The following is a 23568-nucleotide window of genomic DNA, read 5'->3' on the forward strand; positions in this document are numbered from 1 at the left end:
TCTATGATGTGGAAGTGGGGTCATGTGAACCTTCATGTGCATGTGGCAGCCACATGTAAGTGATGCTTAAAGTTAGTTGAATCTGACATGGATTAGGCCGTCCCTTGCCTGATGGGCGGCAATGTGCTTGCGTGCTGGTCACACTGGGTCAGCCGCCTCCGCCAGGTGTTCCTAATCTGCAACCTCATTTGGCTCCTCCTCCTCCTCCTCCTCCTCCTCTGAAGGGGCTGTGCGCGCTGTGACCTTTTCCTCAGGCAGCGCTAATCCCCGTTGCAGTACGATGTTGTGCAGGGCACAGCAGATCATGATGATTCTTGAGACCCTGGCTGGTGCTTACTGTAGGGCTCCACCAGATCTGTCCAAGCAGCTGAAGTGCATTTGGAGCAACCCTATTGTTTGCTCAGTGACACTTCTGGTGGAAATGTGACTCTGATTGTAGCGCTCCTCAGACTCGTTTGATGGCTTCCTTATTGGCATCATTAGCCACGTCTTCAGGGGATAGCCCTTGTCTCAAAGTTCGTTTGGCGGAGCAAAGAGCTGAGGCACAGTGGACAGGCACAGGATGTAAGAGTCATAGCAGCTGCCAGGGTACTTTGTGCTGTAGGAGGGCATCCTTTACCAGATTTACGGTAATTTACCTGGTCAGGTAGCCTTTTGCCACTGCACTGTGACCAATTCCAATCAGCGGTTTCAAATCGCTAAACCCTCCTTCCAGTTCTGACTGGAGGAACTTATAATTAATGATATATTAAAAATGGACAAATGGTCTGGATGCAAGAAAGTCAAATTTTATTAAAACTAAAGAAACTACACCACACGATCAAAGTAATCACGGTAAAATTGCTTAACAGGGGAAGGCAGACGGCAAAAATGAGGGATAAATGGCTACAATGTTAATCTTACAATCTTAGCAACATTTCCCTTAAATTACCACCCCTTTACTTCTCACTAGATTGTCTTGCTAGTGGGTCAGAAGCCTTGCTCACCTGCAATCCAAAGAGTAAAAGAGAAGAGAGAGATGCTTCTGGGAAGCTATCTTTTATACCCCTTTTTTGGGGCCCGCCCAGATCTGATGTTTCTGGGCTAAAACAAAAGAGATCCAAACTGTCCACTTGTCTGGGATGGGTTTGGATAAAGTTGCAGTTTAAATGTGTCCATTGTCCGTGAGGGCTTTCGAATAAAGCTGCAGTAGTTTGAATGTGTTTTCATTCATCCTGATGGGTTTTGAATGGAGTTGTATTACTATGTAGACAGCTTGGGAGGAGTGTAAACAGAAACCCATTGTCTTGTGGTCACTGAAACCGCAGTCAAAAGTGGATAATCCCTTGTGCAAACATCCTTGTAGCAGTTTCTGTAAACAAATCGATTATCTAACTTCCCGAACTGCCTTTGATTGGCAGATTCAAACGGGCTACTCCCTAGTGCAAACAAGCAGCTAGTAGGTTACCAGACCCGCCCAATACCACAGGGTGACTGACAGCTCGGGCTCCATTCATATGCTAACAGCCTGCCTGTCCTTTTGAAATTCTGTTTCCATGAGGTCTGTTCAGCCATTTTTATGCCCTGAGCAATTTAAACAGTCCAAACTCAAGAGTACATCTTTTAATAAAATGTACAATCTTAAAGTGTGCGATTTTCACAAAGTTCTTTGATTCCAGTGCCCAAGTGCTGCCTAGCCTACGAGCTTTTTAACGCAGCCCTTTTGCGGTTCTGGGTATGTTTTAAAACATTGTCCAACCCAGAGACAATTTAAAATCACACAAAGTCTTCGTCCACGATGTGGATTAATATTTCCCGATCTTCGGGGGCTGAGGGGATTTTGCGAACCCCTACAGCGCACACATGCATGATGCTCTTCCTGTTGTTACACACCAGCTGCATGTTAAGGGAGTGGAAGCCCTTGCGGTTGTCAAATACTGCTGAGTTGTTATGCGGTGCCCTGATGGCCACATGGCTGCAGTCGATGATGCCCTGCACCAGTGGAAAGGCAGCCAGATTGACAAAGCCGAACTCCCGCGCAGTAACACTGGCTTCATCAGCGGAAAAATGGATGTAATTTGCGGACTTGTCAAAGAGGGCATCGGTGACCTGCATGATGCATCTGTGGGCAGCCGACTGGGAGATGCCACTAATGTCTGCTGCTGATCCCTGGAAGGACCCTGACGCAAAGAAGTTGAGGGCAGTGGTGACTTTGACAGCCACTGGCAAGGAGTGTCCACCCGCTCCTCTGGGCTGCAAGTCTTGGTCCAGCATTGTGCAGATGTCTGCGACTATCTCTCGCGAAAGTCTCAGCCTCCTTTGGCACTGTTGCTCACTCATGTTGAGGAAGCTCATCCTCTGCCTGTAAACCCTGTGTTGGGGGTATCTCCTGCGGCATGGGCCAGCCAAGCCCTGATGGCCTCCACCCTGTGCAGCATCCGACAGCTGAGGAGAAGGTTGGCGCTCTTGTTGTTGGTGCTGCTGCTGTGCTGTGCCTGGTTCTGCTGCTGCCATGAATGATGCTCTTCTGAATCTGAGGACCAGGATGAGAGGGTATAAATGGTTCCCATTATGCTCTGATATCTGGCAGTTGAGGATTAGATGTTATCAGGAGTAAGTCAATGGGCAGAGAACTTATTCCAAGGAGGTGACAGTGCATATGTAGTTCACAACACACACTTACAACCTCAATACAGCTCAAAGGTCCTCCAAATCATAAATTCAGCAACTTCGGCCATTTGAAAATGAACAGATGTGGTAGGTAAGGTTTTATGCAGCACTTGCAGCTGTGAACTAGTCAGCTCGTTGGAAGACCTGACGCACTCAGCTGGCGTGTTTGCCGAATGACGTGAAACACGTTGAAAATGTGTGAAAATGGAATAACCCTGGAAAAATAGCATTTAACAAGGAGTTAACAAGCTGTTAACAACCTTAAGTGTCTCTCCTGTCGCTTGGTGTCGGGTCTGCTGTGAAGGCGCAGACCCAACACTTTGGAAACTGGCGTGGAGGCGGGTTACAAGCCCGCCGTCAATCATTTTAAATTTAACACCTGACCCGCCTCCGAACCCACTCTCTGAGCGCCGGAAAATCCCGGCCACAGTAACAGGCAGATGGGGCCTCTGAAGGACTCCACCTTTGACAATACAGGACTCTCCCAGTAGTGCACTAGGTTGTTAGCCTAGATTATGGGCTCAAGTTCTAGAGTCGGGCATGACAATATTTAAGGAAAGAAAATAAAGAAATTCCATTTATATAGCAACTTTCTTGATCTCAGGACATCTCAGAATGCTTCACAGCCAATTAAGTACTTTCGAAATAATGTCATTGTAGGGACATGCAACAGCTAGTTTTCACACAACAAGGTCCTGCAAAGAGCAATGAGATAAATAACAAGATAATCTGTTTTTAATGATGTTAACTGGGGGTAAATGTTTGCCAGGACACCAGGAGAATTCCCCTACTCTTCGAATAGTGTTCTGAGATTTTTTACATCCAACTGAGCCTCATGATAAAATAAAAATAAAACAAAAAAGGTGACTCAACCGTGGCTAACAAGGGAAATAAGATCCAAGGAGAGGACATATAAATTGGCCAGAAAAAGCAGTAAACCTGAGGACTGGGAGCAGTTTAGGATTCAACAAAGGAGGACAAAGGGATTAATTAAGAAAGGGAAAATAGAATATGAGAGTAAGCTTTCAGGGAACATAAAAACTGACTGTAAAAGCTTTTGGTTCTGTCTTCACAAAGGAGGACACAAATAACCTCCCAGAGATGTCGGGAAACATAGGGTCTGATGAAAGGGAAGAACTGAAAGAAATCAGTAATTGTAGGGAAATGGTGTTGGGGAAATTGATGGGATTGAAGGCCGATAAATCCCCAGGGCCTGATAATCTACGTCCTAGGGTACTTAAGGAAGTGGCCCTAGAAATAGTTGATGCTTTGCTGATCATCTTCCAGCATTCGATGGAATCTGGAACAGTACCCATGGATTGGAGGGTAGCTAATGTTACCCCACTATTCAAAAAAGGTGTTAGAGAGAAAATGGGGAATTACAGACCGGTAAGCCTGACATCGGTAGTGGGGAAAATGCTAGAGTCATTATAAAAGATGTAATAGCAGAGCACTTGGAAAACAGTGACAGGATTGGAAAAAGTCAACCTGGATTTACAAAAGGTAAATCGTGCTTGACTAATCCACTGGAATTTTTTGAGGATGTAACTGGTAAAATAGATAAGGGAGGACCAATGGATGTGGTGTATTTGGACTTTCAGAAGGCTTTTGATAAGGTCCTGTATAAGAGATTAGTGTTTAAAGTTAAGGCACATGGGATTGGGGGCAAGGTATTGATTTGGATAGAGAACTGGTTGGCAGACAGAAAGCAAAGAGTTGGAATAAACGGGTCTTTTTCTGAGTGGCAAGCAGTGACTATTGGGGTACCGCATGGATCGGTCCTTGGGCCCCAGCTATTCACAATATATATTAATGATCTAGACAAGGGAATTAGATGTAATATCTCCAAATTTGCAGATGACACAAAGCTGGGTGGGTGTGTGTGCTGTGAGGAGGATGCCGAGAAACTCCAGGATGATTTGGACAGGTTGGGTGATTGGGCAAAAGCATGGCAGATGCAATATAATGTGGATAAATGCGAGGTTATCCACTTTGGTGGCAAAAACAGAAGGCAGATTATTATCTGAATGGCAATAGATTGGGAGAAGGGGAAGTGCAACGAGACCTGGGTGTCCTTGTGCACCAGTCGCTGAAGGTAAGCATGCAGGTGTGGCGGAGACCACATAGGCACAGTAACACAATTCACTATGTATAGCCAATATTGTTATCACTACACGTTATGTACAGAACTTGGTTGGGTTCTCGGGGCAGGGTCCATTTAAGAGTCGTCGATTGTGTGATGACGTCATAGCCCTGCGATGAGGCCGGGTCCCTGAGTCCATGCGGAGAGTTAATAAAGCTAACACGCATTTTTCTTTGCTGCTATGAAAGTCTCGCAGTCTGTTTATTTCCAGCGACTCCTACATTGGTGACCCCGTTGCTTTTTTGGACGTTTCCAAAGACTTTACCCGAGATGGCGACGAATGCCGTTTCTCTCAAATTACCGGAGTTTTGGGAACGGCAGGCTGCCGCTTGGTGCGCCCAGGCTGTGGCTCAGTTTGCACTCCGGGACATCACCGCGGACGACACAAAGTATTATTACGTCGTCTCTGCTCTCGGCAGCTCCACCACGGCCAGAGTCGTGAGCCTGCTTGAGGACCCTCCGGAGCACCACAAATTTGCGACGCTGAGAACGCACCTCCTAGAGACTTTTGGACTAACTGAACCCGAGCGCGCACGCCAGCTTCTCTCTCTACCCGGGCTTGGCGACTCCAAGCCCTCAGAACTGATTGACCACATGTTAACCCTCCTGGGCAAGCACAAGCCGTGCTTCCTCTTCAGAGAACTGTTCCTACAACAGCTGCCAAGGCAGGTACGGTCAGCTTTAGCCAACTCTCATATTAGTGATTTCCGCGCCCTGGCCAAGGAGGCCGACAAATTTTTCTTCGCCAGGCAACAGTACTGTGCGGCCATGCAGGGCCCTGCCCCCACCGCCACAGCCCAACGGCGGCAGCCCCCAAGCATGTGCTTCTACCACGCGCAGTTCGGCCCCAACGCTAAGAAGTGCTGGCCCCCGTGCAGCTTTACTGCGTCGGGAAACGCGAAGGCCCATTCATTAGCTACTATGGCTGTCGGCCGTTCAGGTAGTCTGTTATTCATTATGGACACTGAATCTGGACGTCGTTTCCTCTGTGACACGGGTGCCCAGGTGAGCGTCCTGCCTGCGTCAACAGTAGGCATACAGGGGGGGAACCACGGCCTCGCCCTCGAAACCGCCAACGGCAATTCCATCCGTACTTTCGGGAAATGGAGCGTGGCGCTGTGTTTTGGCAGGCAGCGTTTCGCTTGGGACTTTGTTACAGCAAAAGTGTCCACCCCCCTTCCTCTGCGCCAATGGCCGTTTGGTGGACATCAAGAACGGACGTCTCATCAACGCTGAGACTTTCAGTTCGCTCCCGTGTTCGCTCAGTAGTTCCGGCACGACGAAGTTGTCCAGCAGACTCTCGGCCTCCGACGAGTTTTCCCGCCTCCTCGCCGGGTTCCCGGACCTCATGAAGCCCACTTTCTCATCTGCCGCCACCAAGCACAGGGTAGAACACCACATCCCGACCACCGGTCTGCCTGTCTACGCCCGTGCTCGGCGCCTCGACCCGGGGAAACTCGCCATCGCTAAAGCCGAGTTCGACACGATGGTGCACCTCGGCATCATTCGCCGGTCGAACAGTCCGTGGGCCTCGTCCCTCCACATCGCACCGAAACCAGGCGGCGGTTGGCGCCTGTGCGCCGATTACCGGCGCCTCAACGACGCTACGACCCCCGACCGCTACCCGATTCCACACATCCAGGACTTTTCCGCCCGCCTGGCCGGGAAAGTTGTTTTCTCTAAAGTGGACCTCGTTCGGGGTTACCACCAGGTCCCCGTTCGGCCACAGGACATCCCGAAAACCATGGTGATCACCCCATTCGGGCTGTTCGAATTCCTCCGCATGCCATTCGGTCTCATAAATGCCGCTCAGGCTTTTCAACGCCTAATGGACACCGTGTTACGGGACCTGCCATTCCTGTTTGTCTACCTGGACGACATTCTCATCGCCAGCGCCTCCAGGATGGAGCATGTGTCCCACCTCTGGACTCTCTTCGAATGCCTCAGCCAGCACGGCCTAATCGTCAATCCGGCCAAGTGCCAGTTTGGGCTGTCCTCGATCGACTTTCTCGGGCACCGCATCACGAAGGACGGGGCGGTGCCACTGCCGTCAAAAGTGGAGGCCGTGAAGGATTTTCCGCGACCCCTCACTGTGCGGGCCCTGCAGCAGTTTTTGGGCATGTTGAACTTTTATCATCGCTTTGTTCCCCGGGCAGCCCAGCTTATGTGGCCCCTTTACGAGGCCCTCAAAGGCAAGCCCGCCAAACTCGCCGTCAACTGGTCCGAGGAGATGGCCAATTCTTTCACAGACACGAAAAGGGCCCTGGCTAACGCGACCATGCTGGCGCATCCATTGCCCGATGCACCGATCGCTCTCACCACTGACGCTTCAGACTATGCTGGCAGCACCGTCCACGAATAGTGGGTCAACGGCACCTGGCAGCCGCTCGCCTTTTTCAGCCGGCAGCTCCGCCCCAACGAGCGGAAGTACAGCACCTTCGATCGCGAGCTTCTCGGCTTCTACCTCGCCGTCTGACACTTCCGTTTCCTGCTGGAGGCCCGCCCGTTCACGGCATTCGTGGACCACAAGCAGTTGACCTTCGCCATGGCCAAAGTTTCCGAGCTGTGGTCGGCCCGTCACCAGCGCCAGCTTTCCTTCGTCTCCGAGTTCACGATGGACATCCAGCATGTGACTGGGAAAAACAACCCTGTCGCCGACTGTCTCTCCCGGGCCGTCGCCAGCGCCGTACACCTCGGCATCGACTACACCCGCATGGCGGCCAACCAGGCCTCTGACCCGGACGTCCAGGCCTACAGGACGGCTGTCCCGGGCCTTCAGTTAGCGGACGTCGCATTTGACGATGCCGGCACCACACTCCTGTGCAACGTCTCCGCTGGGCAGCCACGGCCCGTCTTGCCCAACGGGTGGAGATGGCAGGTTTTCGACGCCATCCATAGCCTTTCCCACCCGGGCAGGAAACCGTCACAGAAGCTGGTGGCGGCTAAGTTCGTCTGGCACGGGCTCAAGAAGGACGTTCGCGACTGGGCCAATACCTGCGTGGTATGCCAGCGCTCGAAAGTGCATCACCATACTAAGGCCCCGTTGGCGCCTTTCGCGGTGCCTGAGAGGCGGTTCGACCATGTTAACGTGGGTCTGGTGGGGCCCCTGCCGCCCTCCCGCGGGTTCACCCACCTCCTCACGATGGTCGACAGAACCACCCGATGGCCGGAAGCCGTCCCGCTGTCGTCAACAACGTCCGCCGATGTGGCTCGGGCGTTCATCAACACTTGGGTCGCCTGGTTCGGCGCCCCATCTGACGTCTCCTCCGACCGGGGGCCCCAGTTCACATCGGAGCTCTGGAACGCAGTCGCCCAAGGCCTCGGGTTGAGACTCCACCGCACCACCGCATATCACCCTCAGGCTAACGGGCTGTGCGAACGGTTTCATCGCTCCATGAAGGCCGCGCTCCGGGCCAGCCTCCGGGACGACAGTTGGATTGACAGACTCTCGTGGGTCATGCTGGGACTCAGGACCGCCCCCAAGGAGGACCTCCAGTCCTCGTCCACCGAGCTCGTCTACGGGCAGCCGCTGCGGGTTCCCGGGGATTTCGTCCCCAACGCCACGGACCCTTGGTCCGCAGCCCGTCAGCGGTCCGCCCCCCTGGACAACGCCAAGGTTATTGTGCCGGTGCCCACGTCACAGCACGGTCTCCCTCAGTCCCACGTTCCGCCCGACCTTCGTGCGGCGGAGTACGTTTTCATCCGCCACGACGCCCACCGGCGACCTCTTCACCCACCCTACGACGGACCATTCCGTGTCCTGGAAGCCGGGGACAAGGCCTTCGAGGTGGATGTCGGCGGTAAGCCGGACTATATTTCCGTGGACCGTCTTCATTCGGCCCACCTGGATCTGGACCGACCCGTTGGGTTGACTCAGCCCCCGCGGCAGGGCCGACCTCCGGCTTCTGCACCCTCAGTCCACCACCGAGCGCCCGGGGACCCTCCTGCGACCCCCCCCGGTCCCCGCCCCGGACTTAAGGAGCCATTTCGGCCGTGTGATCCGGGCTCCTCAACGACTGACATTGCCAGTTCTAGTGAATTCTGGGGGGACGTATGTGGCAGAGACCACATAGGGACAGTAACACAATTCACTATGTATAGCAATGTTGTTATTGCTCCACGTTATGTACGGAACTTGGTTGGGTTATCAGGGCAGGGTCCCTTTAAGAGTCGTTGATTGTGTGATGACGTCATAGCCCTGCGACGAGGCCAGGTCCCTGAGTCCATGCGGAGAGTTAATAAAGCTAACACGTGTTTTTCTTTGCTGCTATGAAAGTCTCGCAGTCTGTTGATTTCCAGCGACTCCTACACAGATGCAGCAGGCGGTTAAGAAGGCAAATGGCATGTTGGCCTTTGTAGCGCGAGGGTTTGAGTACAGGAACAAGGATGTCTTGCTGCAGTTGTACAGGGCCTTGGTGAGACCACATCTTAAGTATTGTGTGCAGTTTTGGTCGCCTTATCTGAGGAAGGATGTTCTTGCCATGGAAGGAGTTCAGCGAAGATTCACCAGGCTGATACCTGGGATGGCAGGAATGATGTATGAGGAGAGAGTGGGTCGATTGGGCTTGTACTCGCTGGAGTTTAGAAGAATGAGAGGGGATTTCATTGAAACTTATAAAATTCTGACAGGACTGGACAGACTAGATGCAGGAAGGATGTTCCCGATGGCCGGGGAGTCCAGAACCAGGGGTCACAGTCTAAAGATAAGGGGTAGGCCATTTAGGACAGAAATGAGGAGGAATTTCTTCACCCAGAGAGTGGTGAACCTGTGGAATTCTCTACCACAGAAGGCAGTAGAGGCCAATTCATTAAATATATTCAAGAAGGAGTTGGATATATTTCTTAAGGCTAAAGGGATCAAGGGGTATGGGGAGAAAGCAGGGACCGGGTACTGAATTTGGATGATCAGCCATGATCGCATTGAATGGCGGAGCAGGCTCGAGGGGCCGAATGGCCTACTCCTGCTCCTATCGTCTATGTTTCTATCTATGTTTCTATGATAGAGCCTCATGAAAAAGAAGATAAGAGGGGCAAAGAGAGAGTATGAGAATAGATTGCCAGGTAACATAGAAGGGAATCCAAAATAAATAGTAAACGGGTAGTAAGAGGAGGGGTGGGGCCAATTAGGGACCAAAAAGGAGGCCTACGCATGGAGGCAGAGGGCATGGCTGAGGTACTAAATGAGTACTTTGTATCTTTCTTTACCAAGGAAGAAGATGCTGCCAAAGTCATAGTGAAAGAGGAGGTAGTGGAGATACTGGATGAGATCAAAATTGATAAAGAGGAGGTACGAGAAAGGCTGTCTGAACTTAAAGTTAATAAGTCACCAGGACCAGATGGGATGCATCCTAGGATGCTGAGGGAAGTTAAGTTAAATCGCGGAGGTACTGCCATAATCTCCCACTCCTCCTTAGATACGGGTACCAGAGGACTGGAGAATTGCAAATGTTAAATCCTTGTTCTAAAAAGGGTGTAAGGATAAACCCAGAAACTATAGGCCAATCAGTTTAACCTTGGTAGTGGGGAAGCTTCTTGAAATTATAATCCAGGACAAAGTTAACAATAACTTGGACAAGTGTGGATTAATTAAGGAAAACCAGCAAGGATTTGTTTAAGGCAAATCGTGTTTAACTAACTTGATCGAGTTTTTTGATGAGGTAACAAAGAGGGTTGATGAGGGCAATGAGGTTGATGTGGTGTACATGGACTTCCAAAAGGCACTTGATAAAGTGCCAAATAATAGGCTTGCCAGCAAAGTTGAAGCCCATGGAATAAAAGGGACCGTGGCAGCATGGATACGAAATTGGCTAAGTGACAGGAAACAGAGAGTAGTGGTGAATGGTTGTTTTTTGGATTGGAGGAAGGTATACCCAGAGGTCGGTACTAGGACCACTGCTTTTCTTTATTTATATATATATTAATAACTTAGGGGGAAAAATTGGGTTGCTTTGCACCTCCTGTTAGTGCCCCCGGGGGGTGCTAACAGGGAGCAAAGCCCCTAGCGCCTGGGTGTGGTGCCACTGACGCCTCCCGTGAAGTTCAGCAAGAGGTTAGCGGCGGCAGTAGCCAGTAGCGCCTCGTGCCGATGATGTCTTGCTCGCGCCCCAGCTGCAAACTTCGGTCGTGCCCCCTGACCTACCACCGGACGATATGTCTGACAGTGTCAGGGTGGCGTGTTTGCAGCTGTGGTGGAGCAAATTAAAGGGCAGGTGTTGGGCGGCCACCTTTTTGGGGCTGCCTGCCAGCACCAGGCCCCTTCCGCTTCTTCATGCGGGGTGCCGGCCGTGATCGGTCAGCCCGGCACTCCTCTTGAGTGCCAGGCTGTTTTCCTGGCACCCCGCTCGCCGGTGGTCCAGCAGGGCCCTTGTGTGCACAGCGCTGGGCCCCTCCCCTTTAGTCAGGGGAGGGAGGCACGTAGCGCCGCGATATTGAATGGTAGCGCCCCAGGAAGGAGGGGGAGCGCCTCCAGTAGCGCCCTGCCTCCTGCTTGGGGCTCTACCTCTCAATTTACGGTGCAGGGACACTAACTTTTTTGGGGTGCTAAAAGTAGTGCCCTGGCGAAGTTAGCGCCAAAAAGGGGGCACAACTGAATTTTTCCCCCTTAGACTTGGAAGTACAGGGCACAGTTTCAAAATTTGCAGATGACGCAAAACTTGGAAGTATAGTGAACAGTGAGGAGGATAGTGATAGACTTCAAGAAGATATAGACAGGATGGTGAAATGGGTGGACACATGGCAGATGAAATTTAATGTAGAAAAGTGTGAAGTGATACATTTTGGTAGGAAGAATGAGGAGGGGCAAAATTAACTAAAGGGTATAATCCTAAACAGGGTGCATCAACAGGGAAACCTGGGGGAAAATGTGCACAAATCGTTGAAGGTGGCAGGACATGTTGAGAAAGCGGTTAAAAAAGCATACGGGATCCTGGGCTTCATAAACATAGAAACATAGAAGATAGGAGCAGGAGTAGACCATTCGGCACCTCGAGCCTGCTCCGCCATTCAATGAGATCATGGCTGATCATCCAAACTCAGTACCCTGTCCCTGCCTTCTTCCCATATCCCTTGATCCCTTTAGCCTTAAGAAATATATCTAACTCCTTCTTGAATATATTTAATGAATTGGCCTCAACTGCCTTCTGTGGTAGAGAATTCCACAGGTTCACCACTCGCTGGGTGAAGAAATTCCTCCTCATCTCTGTCCTAAATGGCTTACCCCTTATCTTTAGACTGTGACCCCTGGTTCTGGACTCCCCAGCCATCGGGAACATCCTTCCTGCATCTAGTCTGTCTAGTCCTGTTAGAATTTTATAAGTTTCAATGAGACCCCCTCTCATTCTTCTAAACTCCAGCGAGTATAAGCCCAATCGACCCAATCTCTCCTCATACGTCATTCCTGCCATCCCAGGTATCAGTCTGGTGAACTTTTGCTGCACTCCCTCCATGGCAAGAACATCCTTCCTCAGATAAGGCGACCAAAACTGCATGCAATACTCAAGGTGTGGTCTCACCAAGGCCCTGTACAACTGCAGCAAGACATCCTTGTTCCTGTACTCGAATCCTCTCGCTACGAAGGCCAACATACCATTTGCCTTCTTAACCGCCTGCTGCACCTGCATGCTTACCTTCAGCGACTGGTGCACAAGGACACCCAGGTCTCGTTGCACTTCCCCATCTCCCAATCTATTGCCGTTCAGATAATAATCTGCCTTCCTGTTTTTGCCACCAAAGTGGATAACCTCGCATTTATCCACATTATACTGCATCTACCATGCATCTGCCCAATCACCCAACCTGTCATAATCATACTGGAGTTTCTCGGCATCCTCCTCACAGCACACACACCTACCCAGCTTTATGTCGTCTGCAAACTTGGAGATATTACATCTAGTTCCCTTGTCTAGATCATTAATATATATTGTGAATAGCTCGGGTCCTAGGACCGATCCCTGCGGTACCCCACTAGTCACTGCCTGCCACTCGGAAAAAGACCCGTTTATTCCAACTCTTTGCTTCCTGTCTGCCAACCAGTTCTCTATCTAAGTCAGTGCCTTGCCCCCAATCCCATGTGCTTTAACTTTACACGCTAATCTCTTATGCGGGACCTTATCAAAAGCCTTCTGAAAGTCCAAATATACTACATCCACTGGTTCTCCCTTATCTATTCTACCAGTTACATCCTCAAAAAATTCCAGTAGATTAGCCAAGCATGATTTACCTTTTGTAAATCCATGTTGACTTTGTCCGATCCTGTCTATGGTCTGCAATGACATCTTTTATAATGAACTCTGGCATTGTCCCCACTAGCGATGTCAGGCTTATCGGTCTATAATTCCCCGTTTTCTCTCTACCACCTTTTTTGAACAGTGGGGTAACATTAGCTACCCTCCAATCCATGGGAACTGTTCCAGAGGGTATAGAATTTTGGAAGATGACCAGCAATGCATCTACTATTTCTAGGGCCACTTCCTTAAGTACACTAGGATGTAGATTATCAAGCCCTGGGGATTTATCGGCCTTCAGTCCCATCATTTTCCCTAACACCATTTCCCTACAAATTCTGATTTCATTCAGTTCCTCCCTCTCATTAGATCCTATGTTCCCCGACATCTCTGGGAGGTTATTTGTGTCCTCCTTTGTGAAGACAGAACCAAAGTATGTATTAATTGGCCTGCCATTTCTTTGTTCCCCATTATAAATTCCCCTGATTCTGACTGCAAGGGACCTACGCGTGACTTCACCAATCTTTTTCTCTTCACATATCTATAGAAGCTTTTTGCAGTCAGTTTTTATGTTCCCTGCAAGCTCACTCTCACACTCTATTTTCCCCCTCTTAATTAATCCCTTTGTCCTCCTTTGCTGAATCCTAAACTGCTCCCAATCCTCAGGTTTACTGCTTTTTCTGGCCAATTTATATGTCCTCTCCTTGGATCTTATGCTATCCCTAATTTCCCTTGTTAGCCACGGTTGAGTCACCTTTTTTGTTTTATTTTTATGCCAAACAGGGATGAATAAATTCTGTAGTTCATCCATGCGATCTTTGAATGTTTGCCATTGCCTATTCACTGTCAACCCTTTGAGTAACATTCCCCAATCGATCCTACCCAACTCGCACCTCATACCATCAAAGTTTCCTTTATTTAAATTCAGGACCCTAGTCTCGGAGCCAACTACTTCACTCTCCATCTTAATGAAGAATTCTATCATATTATTATCGCTCCGCCTCGAGGGGCCTCGCACAACAAGATTGCTAATTAATCCTTTCTCATTACACAATAAATAGAGGCATAGGGCTGGATTTTGTCAATGGGGGCGTGATGGAGGCGGGACTCCTACTTTTTGGGTTGTAGTCCCGCCTCCATTGACTTGTGGCCAACCCACGCTATTTTCCCTTAATTGACCTTGTTAAGCCTGCCCAGCGGGCTCAGCGGGCCAATTAAGGGACACCTGGTTATTGGTGACGTCAGTGATTGACATTTCTTCTGTCAAGAGCTTTTGACAGATGAAAAATCAGTGTTTTACAGTTCTGTGAAGCTTCAAATGCTGACAATCTGTCTTCTAACTTGAGTCCTTCTACTCAGACTCAGTTAGAGAGCTCTCCAGACCAGAAAGCAGAGGCTGCAGCTTTTGACAGTTCAGCGGCCATTCTGATTTCTGTGACGGTGAACTGAGGGACTCCCGAGAACTGAACGAAGAAGCCTGCAGGAGAAAGTAAAGGTAAGTAAAACTTCTTAAAACACTTTGCACTTACCTCACACACTTACCTCTGCAAACATGCGCCCATCACTCACCTGCACAACGGACATCTCGACCCCTCCATTCCTTTCAGACCGACGGTCCACCTCGCTAACTTGGTGTGGTTCGGAACCATCGAAAAGCCCACACTTCAGGGCTAAAAATAGGGATTAGGCAAAAAACTGCCTGTTAACTACCTGTTAACAGGCAGTTAATTGGCACTAATCCCCTTCCCGCCTCAGGGAGGTGGCTCCCAGCACAGGTCAGATACCCGCCTCCTGGGACATTGGCACGGAGGTGGGTTGGGGGCGGGATTCCTGCCCCCCGATTCTGCAATTTGCCCACAACTCCGGCCTCCAAACCCGCCTCCATGGGGCTTGGAAATTCAAGCCCATAGAGTACAAAAGCAAGGAAGTTATGATGAACCTTTATAAAACATTGGTTCAGCCTCAACTGGAGTATTGCGTCCAATTCTAGGCATCACTTTAGGAAGGATTTGAAGGCATTGGAGAAGGTGCAGAAAAGATTTACGAGAATGATTCCCGGGATGAGGCACTTCAGTTATGTGGATAGACTAGAGAAGCTGGGGTTGTTCTCCTTAGAGCAAAGAAGGTTGAGAGGAGATTTGATAGATGTATTCAAAATCATGATGAGTCTAGACCGAGTAGATAGAGAGAAACTGTTCCCATTGGTGGAAGGGTCGAGAACCAGAGGACACAGGTTTAAGGTGATTGGCAAAAGAACCAAAGGCGACATGAGGAAAATCCTTTTTACACAACGAGTGGTTAGGATCTGGAATGCACTGCCTGAAAGGGTGGTGGAGGCAGATTTAATCGTAGCTTTCAAAAGGGAATTGGATAAGTACGTAAACGAAAAAATTTGCAGCGCTATGGGGAAAGGGCGGGGGAGTGGGACTAGCTGAAGTGCTTTTGCAGACAGCCGGCATGGGCTTGATAGGCTGACTGGCCTCCTTCTGTGCAATAACCATTCTATGACTCTGTGCTGTAACCATTCTATGATTCTGTGCTGTAACCATCCTATGATTCTGTGCTGTAAACATTCTATGATTCTGAGCTGTAACCATTCTATGATTCTGAGCTGTAACCATTCTATGATTCTGAGCTGTAAACATTCTATGATTGTGTGCAGTAACCATTCTATGATTCTGAGCTGTAACCATCCTATGATTCTGTGCAGTAACCATCCTATGATTCTGTGCTGTAACCATTCTATGATTCTGAGCTGTAACCATCCTATGATTGTGTGCTGTAAACATTCTATGATTCTGTGCTGTAACCATTCTATGATTCTGTGCTGTAACCATTCTATGATTCTGTGCTGTAACCATTCTATGATTGTGTGCTTTAACCATCCTATGATTGTGTGCTGTAAACATTCTATGATTCTGAGCTGTAACCTGATGTGCCTCAATAATTCCGAGACTCGAAGTTAGCAGAACAAAAACAAGGCTTTTATTAACTTAGAAAGTAACACGTAAGAGAGAGAGATGTCTTCCTTCTGGAGACTGAGGCCAGACTGAAGCTAGCTTACAAACGGGGCCAGGTCTGGGCGGAGCCCTACACACAGCACATTCCAGTACATTCCAATATACAATACAGCACATTCCAGTACACAATACAATGAGGTCTGGGGGAAGGGAAATGACATTGAAACCGATCTCAGTCACAGGCAGTGGTGAATGGAATATTTCATCACATTCACCCCTTCTATAGATTTAGTCTGTTCGGGGGTTTGATAGTCCTCTGCGACCGACGTGGCTGTTGCGGTGCCGCGGGTGTCGGCTGGGTGTCCCCGGTAGCCTCCTGGGTCTCTGCCGGGGGTGCCGACAGGGTTGTTGGAGGGGTAGTTGGTGGGGGTGCCGTTGGTCGGTGTTCTTCCGGGGGAGATGAAAGAGTAGTGGGTGGGTAAGAGTTGCTGTGATCGTCGTTGCCGCTATTGCCGTGGTTGTTGTCGATGCCGGCTGGGGCGACGTCTTTTATGGACACGGTGTCCTCCCTTCCGTCGGCGTGCCGGACATATGCGTATTGGGGGTTGGCGTGGAGTAGGTGTACTGGCTCCACGAGAGGGTCCGTCTTGTGGCCCCTCACATGCCTTCGCACGAGTACCGGACCTGGGGTGGAGAGCCATGACGGCATGGATACGCCTGAGGTGGATTTCCGGGGAAAGACAAACATTCGTTCATGAGGCGTGGTATTAGTGGCCGTACACAATAGCGACCGTATCGAATGGAGCACATCCGAGAGGACTTCCTGCCAGCGGGAGATAGGGAGGCCCTTGGTCCTTAGAGCTAGAGTGACTGCTTTCCATACTGTCCCGTTCTCTCGCTCCACTTGGCCGTTACCCCGGGGGTTGTAGCTGGTGGTACGGCTCGTGGCGATCCCCTTGGACAGCATGTACTGGCGTAGCTCTTCACTCATGAAGGACGCCCCCCTATCCGTATGGATGTAGCTCGGCATACCGAACAGGCAGAACCGGCTGTTGAGGCATTTAATGACCGTGGCGCTGGTCATGTCTGGGCAGGGGAAGGCGAATGGGAACCGGGAGTATTCGTCCACAATGTTCAGGAAGTAAACATTGCGGTCAACGGACGGGAGGGGGCCCTTGAAATCTAAGCTGAGCCGCTCAAAGGGCCGTGTAGCTTTGATTAAGTGGGCTCTATCTGGGCGGTAGAACCGAGGCTTGCACTCAGCGCAAGTGCGGCAGTTCCTGGTCAGGGACCGAACTTCCTCAATCGAGTAGGGTAAGTTACGGGACTTTATGAAGTGGAACAGCCGCGTGACCCCTGGGTGGCAGAGGTCGTTGTGGAGGGTCTGTAGCCGATCCCCGGTGGCGCTGGCACACATCCCTCGTGAGAGGGCGTCAGGGGATTCGTTAAGGGCCCCTGGCCGGTAAATGATGTCGTACTCGAAGGTGGAGAGCTCGATCCGCCACCTAAGAATCTTATCATTTTTAATCTTCCCCCTCTGTTTATTATTGAACATAAACGCTACCGACCGCTGGTCGGTAAGTAGGGTGAAGCGTTTGCCGGCTAGGTAGTGGCGCCAGTGGCACACTGCCTCCACGATGGCTTGGGCCTCCTTTTCCACGGAGGAGTGTCTGATCTCGGGCCCTTGGAGGGTCCTCGAGAAGAAAGCTACGGGCCGCCCCGCCTGGTTGAGGGTGGCCGCCAAGGCGAAGTCAGACGCATCACTTTCCACTTGAAATGGAGTGTTCTCGTCCACTGCCTGTAGCGTGGCCCGCTCAATATCCTGCTTAATGCTTTTGAAGGCGGCGTGGGCCTCAGCAGAGAGCGGGAAAGAGGATGCTTTCAAGAGGGGGCGGGCTTTGTCGGAGTAGCTGGGGACCCATTGGGAATAATAAGAAAATAACCCCAGGCGCCTTTTCAGGGCTTTGGGAGTGTTGGGCAGGGGCAGCTCCCGTAGGGGGCGCAATCGGTCGGGGTCTGGCCCGATTTCCCCATTCTCCACCACGCTGCCTAGTATGCAGAGGCGCGTGGTGTTGTAAACGCACTTGTCCTCGTTGTAGGTGAGGTTGAGTTTTTGTGCGGTTTTCAGGAACCTCTCGAGGTTCGAGTCGTGATCCTGCTGGTTGTGACCGCAGATGGTGACATTGTCGAGGTAGAGGAAGGTTGCCTGCAAGTGGTGGTCATCGACCATGCGGTCCATCTCCCTCTGGAAGACCGAGACCCCATTCGTCACCCCAAAGGGGACTCTGAGGAATTGGTAGAGGCGTCCGTTCGCCTCGAAGGCGGTGTACGTGCGGTCCTCTGGTCTGATAGGGAGCTGGTGGTACGCTGACTTGAGGTCGATGGTGGAGAACACCCGGTATTGGGCGATTTGGTTCACCATTTCTGATATGCGGGGTAGCGGGTAGGCGTCTAGTAGGGTGTACCTGTTGATCGTTTGACTGTAGTCGATCACCATCCGTTTCTTCTCACTACCCCTTACCACTACCACTTGGGCGCGCCACGGGCTGTTGCTGCGTTCAATAATGCGCTCTTTCAGGAGCCTGTCTACCTCGGTCGCGATAAACCGCCTGTCCTCCCAGCTGTACCTCCTGCTTTTGGTCGCTATTGGCCGGCAGTTAGGGGTAAGGTTCGCGAATAGCGAAGGCGGCTTTACCTTCAGGGTAGCCAGACCGCACACTGTGAGGGGCGGCTGGGACCCACCGTACTTGAGCGTGATGCTTTGGTGGTTGCACTGGAAATCCAGGCCCAAGATCACGCTCGCACATAGGTTCTTCATGATTAATACTTTAAAATTATCATATACAGTTCCGTTAACGCACAATTGTACCGTGCAGTAACCCAGAATGGTCGATGACTGGGTTTTATCAGCCATAGAGATGGTACCCTGGGTAGGGACCACCTTTAGGGAGAGTTGTTGTGCCAGTTCTGGGTGGATAAAGCTCTCCGTGCTTCCACTGTCAATTAAGCATTTAACCCGGCACCCGTTTACCTCGATGTCCACCATTGATCTGGATAGCGGGTGCGGCCTGGTCTGGTCCACTGTGACCGATGCCACTGTAGGGCCCTGATCGATACAAGATGGCGTCCACGCTGTCTGCTCACAAGATGGCGGACCCCACGAGGTCGGGCAAGATGGCATCCAAGATGGCTGCTCCCACGGCGCACACGCGGCGGTGGCGGGTTTTCCGGCGGTTGGTTTTCCGGCGGGGTTCCCTCTGCACACCTTCCCGAAGTGCCCCTTCTTACCGCACTTAAAGCAGGTGGTGCCTTTCGCCGGGCACAAGTTTCTGGTGTGCTTTGGCTGCCCGCAGAAGTAGCAGTTGGGTCCCTGACGCGTCGCGGCTGTCGTAGGGCTTCTGGGGGGAGAGCGGGGCCCAGCCGGTGTCGGGCTGTCGGGCGGGGAAGATGCCTTCCAAGGTGGCGGCGCCCTCGGTGCACACGTGGCGGCGTGGACGGCGCGGGCTGAAGAGTAGGCGTCCGAGTTTCTCTGGGCCACATCCAGGGATCACGCGGTGTCCGCAGCCTGTTTCAGGTCCAACCCCGTTTTTTCCAGCAGTCTTTGCCGGATGTAAGTGGAGCTGAGGCCTGTGATGAAGGCATCGCGAACAAGCTCGTCAGTGTACACTGCGGCTTTTACATCTCGGCACTTGCAGTCTTTGCCAAGCATTTTCAGGGTGCTTAGGAACTCCTCCACCGATTCCCCAGGTCGCTGTGCGTGGGTAGCGAGCAGGTGCCTAGCATACACCTCATTCGTAGGCTGCTGGTAATGCGCCTTTAAGATGTCGCAGGCGGCCAGGTACGTCTCGGCGTCTTGGATGAGGGGGTAAACCCGGTGACTTACCCAATTCCGCAGAATTCCGAGTCTCATCCTCGCAGCGTCCGTAGCGTCTTTGACGGCTGCGGAATTGTCCAGGAAGAATTCCATACACTCAAACCAGTGTCCGAAGCGTGCTGATGCGTCCGGAGCATGTTGATCCAAATCCAAACGTTCGGGTTTCAGGAGTTGATCCATAGTGTTGAAAAATAAGTTAATAAAATTGATGAGCCTCAATAATTCCGAGACTCGAAGTTAGCAGAACAAAAACAAGGCTTTTATTAACTTAGAAAGTAACACGTAAGAGAGAGAGATGTCTTCCTTCTGGAGACTGAGGCCAGACTGAAGCTAGCTTACAAACGGGGCCAGGTATGGGCGGAGCCCTACACACAGCACATTCCAGTACATTCCAATATACAATACAGCACATTCCAGTACACAATACAATGAGGTCTGGGGGAAGGGAAATGACACTGAAACCGCTCTCAGTCACAGGCAGTGGTGAATGGAATATTTCATCACATAACCATCCTATGATTCTGTGCTGTAACTATCCTATGATTCTATGCTGTAACCATTCTATGATTGTGTGCTGTAACCATTCTATGATTGTGTGCTGTAACCATTCTATGATTCTGTGCTGTAACCATTCTATGATTCTGAGCTGTAACCATTCTATGATTCTGTGCTGTTGTGGCGGAGCCACTAAAGGACTCAGATCATTTGTGTATAATTCCCTTTAACAACAGCCTGAGTCTGTATCTTTATTTATACTGTTTACTTGTACAGAGCGTGATTACTTTAACAGCGCGGGTAAATGCGATGACATCACGCTGTTCATCACGTGATCCACCACTGGCGGGAAGAACGTGATGACGTCATGACGTCAACCACGGGACCGCCCGAGCAGTCCTCGTGGAGCCTCTGAACTGAGCAGACCTACACTCGATGTTCTCCTGTAGTTACTTGTTTAAACCTGTTAGTTTCCATTAAACTTCATTTTGTTTGATCGCCTGAGTGGCCCTCAGTCTTTGGATAGGAACTAGACATTCCTACATTGGTGACCCCGACTTTTGCGAACAGTTTTCGCAGAAGAGACTCAACATGGAAACGAACGCTGTTACTTTGAAGCTACCACAGTTCTGGGAGCAACAGCCAGCCGCATGGTTCATCCAGGCTGAAGCCCAGTTCGCCATCAGGGACATCGTTGTGGATCAGACCCGTTATTATTACGTGACTCCGCCCTCGACAGCGCCACAGCCTCGCGGATTGTCAGCCTACTTGGTAGTCCACCTACTGATCGCAAGTATGACACGTTAAAGGCGTGGTTGCTACAGGTCTTCAGGCTCACGAAGTTGGAGCGCGCCCGCCGGCTGCTCGCTATGCCCGGCCTCGGGGACTCCAAGCCGTCGGAGCTCATGAGCCAAATGCTCACGCTCCTCGGTTCCGAACCGGAATGCTTCCTCTTCAGGGAGCTGTTCCTCAGCCAACTACCGGAGCAAGTTCAGGCTGCCCTAGCCAGGTCCGAAGTCATAGACTGCGCGGAGCTTGCTGCCGAAGCGGACAAGATTTTCGCCGTGACACAGCAGCACTGCGCTGCCACGAGGCGCCTATCCCCCACAGACGCTGCTCCAGCTCCTCAATCAGCGGGGTTGTGCTTCTACCATGCCCGTTTTGGCATGAAAGCAAGATGCTGCCGCCCTCCCTGCAGCTTTTCGCTCAAAAACAAAAATCACCTACAGCAACCCTGGCGAAAGAGGACCGGGTCTAACGAGCGCCCCGTGGCTGCGATGGCCATCGGGGATTCGGGAAAGCTTCTCTTCATCACCGACTCCCTATCTGGTCGACGTTTCCTTTGTGACACCAGGGCGCAGTGTAGCATCGTACCTGCGTCAAATCTCGATGTACAAGCTGGGGGCCACGGCCCCTCCCTCATGGCGGCTAATGGCGCGGACATTCGGACCTTCAGAAGGCGGCGGGTTCAGGTGTGTTTCGGCGGCCAGTGCTTCCACTGGGAATTCATCACGGCCAAAGTCTCGCAGGCCATCATCGGGGCGGATTATTTGTGTGCCAACGGCCTCCTGGTCGATGTCAGGCACCGCCGGTTGATCAATGCGGTCACGTTCCACTCCATCCCGTGCCACCGTGGTAATGCCGTGCCGCGCACTGTCTTCTGTTCCTCGGCCGCGAAACATGGTGCAGAACATCAAATCACCACTACTGGTGCCCCGGTTTACGCAAGGGCCCGACGACTCGAACCTGGCAAACTCGCGGCTGCGAAAGCGGAGTTTGACACGATGGAGCGGCTTGAGATTATTCGCCGGTCGAATAGTCCCTGGTCTTCACCTCTCCACATTGTTCCGAAACCCGGTGGCGGCTGGCGGCCATGTGGCGACTACCGACACCTGAACGATGCCACTACTCCTGATCGGTACCCGATCACGCATATTCAAGATTTCTCGGCCCATTTAGCGGAAAATACTTTTTTTCAAAAGTCGACCTCGTCCGTGGTTACCACCAGGTCCCCGTGCACCCGCAAGACGTCCCGAAGACCGCAGTCATCACCCCATTCGGCCTGTTTGAATTTCTGCGGATGCTGTTTGTCTTGAAGAATGCTGTACAGGCTTTCCAGCGCTTGATGGACTCCGTGCTGCGGGACCTAAAATTCCTCTTCGTCTACCTCGACGACATCCTCATCGCCAGCCCTAGCAAAGAGGAGCACTTCTGCCATTTGCGCACCCTCTTTACACGCCTCAGTCAACACGGTTTGGTTATCAACCCGGCCAAGTGCCAGTTCGGCCTGCAGCAGATTGATTTCTTGGGCCACCGCATCACATCAGACGGCGCAATTCCCTTACAGACGAAGGTCGAGGCGGTTACATCTTTCCCGCGCCCGCAGACCGTCAAGGCCCTATAGGAGGTCCTCGGGATGGTCAATTTTTATCACCGGTTCGTCCCTAAGGCGGCCCTGCTTATGCAGCCCTTGAACGAGGCCCTCAAGGCCAAGTCCGGTAAGGATCCGATCAGCTGGACGGCCGAGATGGACCGGGCATTCGTCGACACCAAAGGCGACTTGGCCAACGCAACCATGCTGGTGCACCTGCTTCCAGGTGCCACCATAGCCCTTACCACCGACGCGTCGGACTACGCAATCGGCGCAGTGCAGGAACAGTGGGTGAATGGGACGTGACAACCGCTGGCGTTTTTCAGCCGTCAACTGCGGCGAAACGAAAGAAAATTCAGCACTTTCGACCGGGAGTTGCTGGCCCTTTTTCTAGCCATCCGCCAATTCCGGTTCTTACTAGAGGGATGTCCGTTCACAGCTTTTGTGGACCACAAGCCACTAACGTTCGCTATGGCTAAGACCGCCGAACCGTGGTCAGCTCGGCAACAATGTCACCTGCCGTTCATTTCAGAATTCACCACGGACATTCAGCATTTGTCCGGTAAGGACAACCTGGTGGCGGATTGCCTCTCCCGCGTGACTGTTCACACAGTCCAACTCGGAATCGACTGTGCCCGAATGGCTGCGGATCAAGCCTCGGACCCAGAGGTCCAATCATACAGAACCAGCCCCTCTAGCTTCCAAGCGGCCGACGTCAAATTCCATGCTGCAGGCACCACGCTACTTTGCGACGTCTCCATGGGAACTCCCCGCCCTATCGTACCAGTCGCCTGGCGCTGAAAAGTGTTCGACACCATACACGGGTTGTTACACCCTGGCATGAAGGCCTCGCA

This window comes from Somniosus microcephalus, chromosome 14 (genome assembly GCF_052327205.1).
Source record: "Somniosus microcephalus isolate GS21.2 chromosome 14, FLI_Smic_1.0, whole genome shotgun sequence".
Classification (NCBI taxonomy): Eukaryota; Metazoa; Chordata; class Chondrichthyes; order Squaliformes; family Somniosidae; genus Somniosus; species Somniosus microcephalus.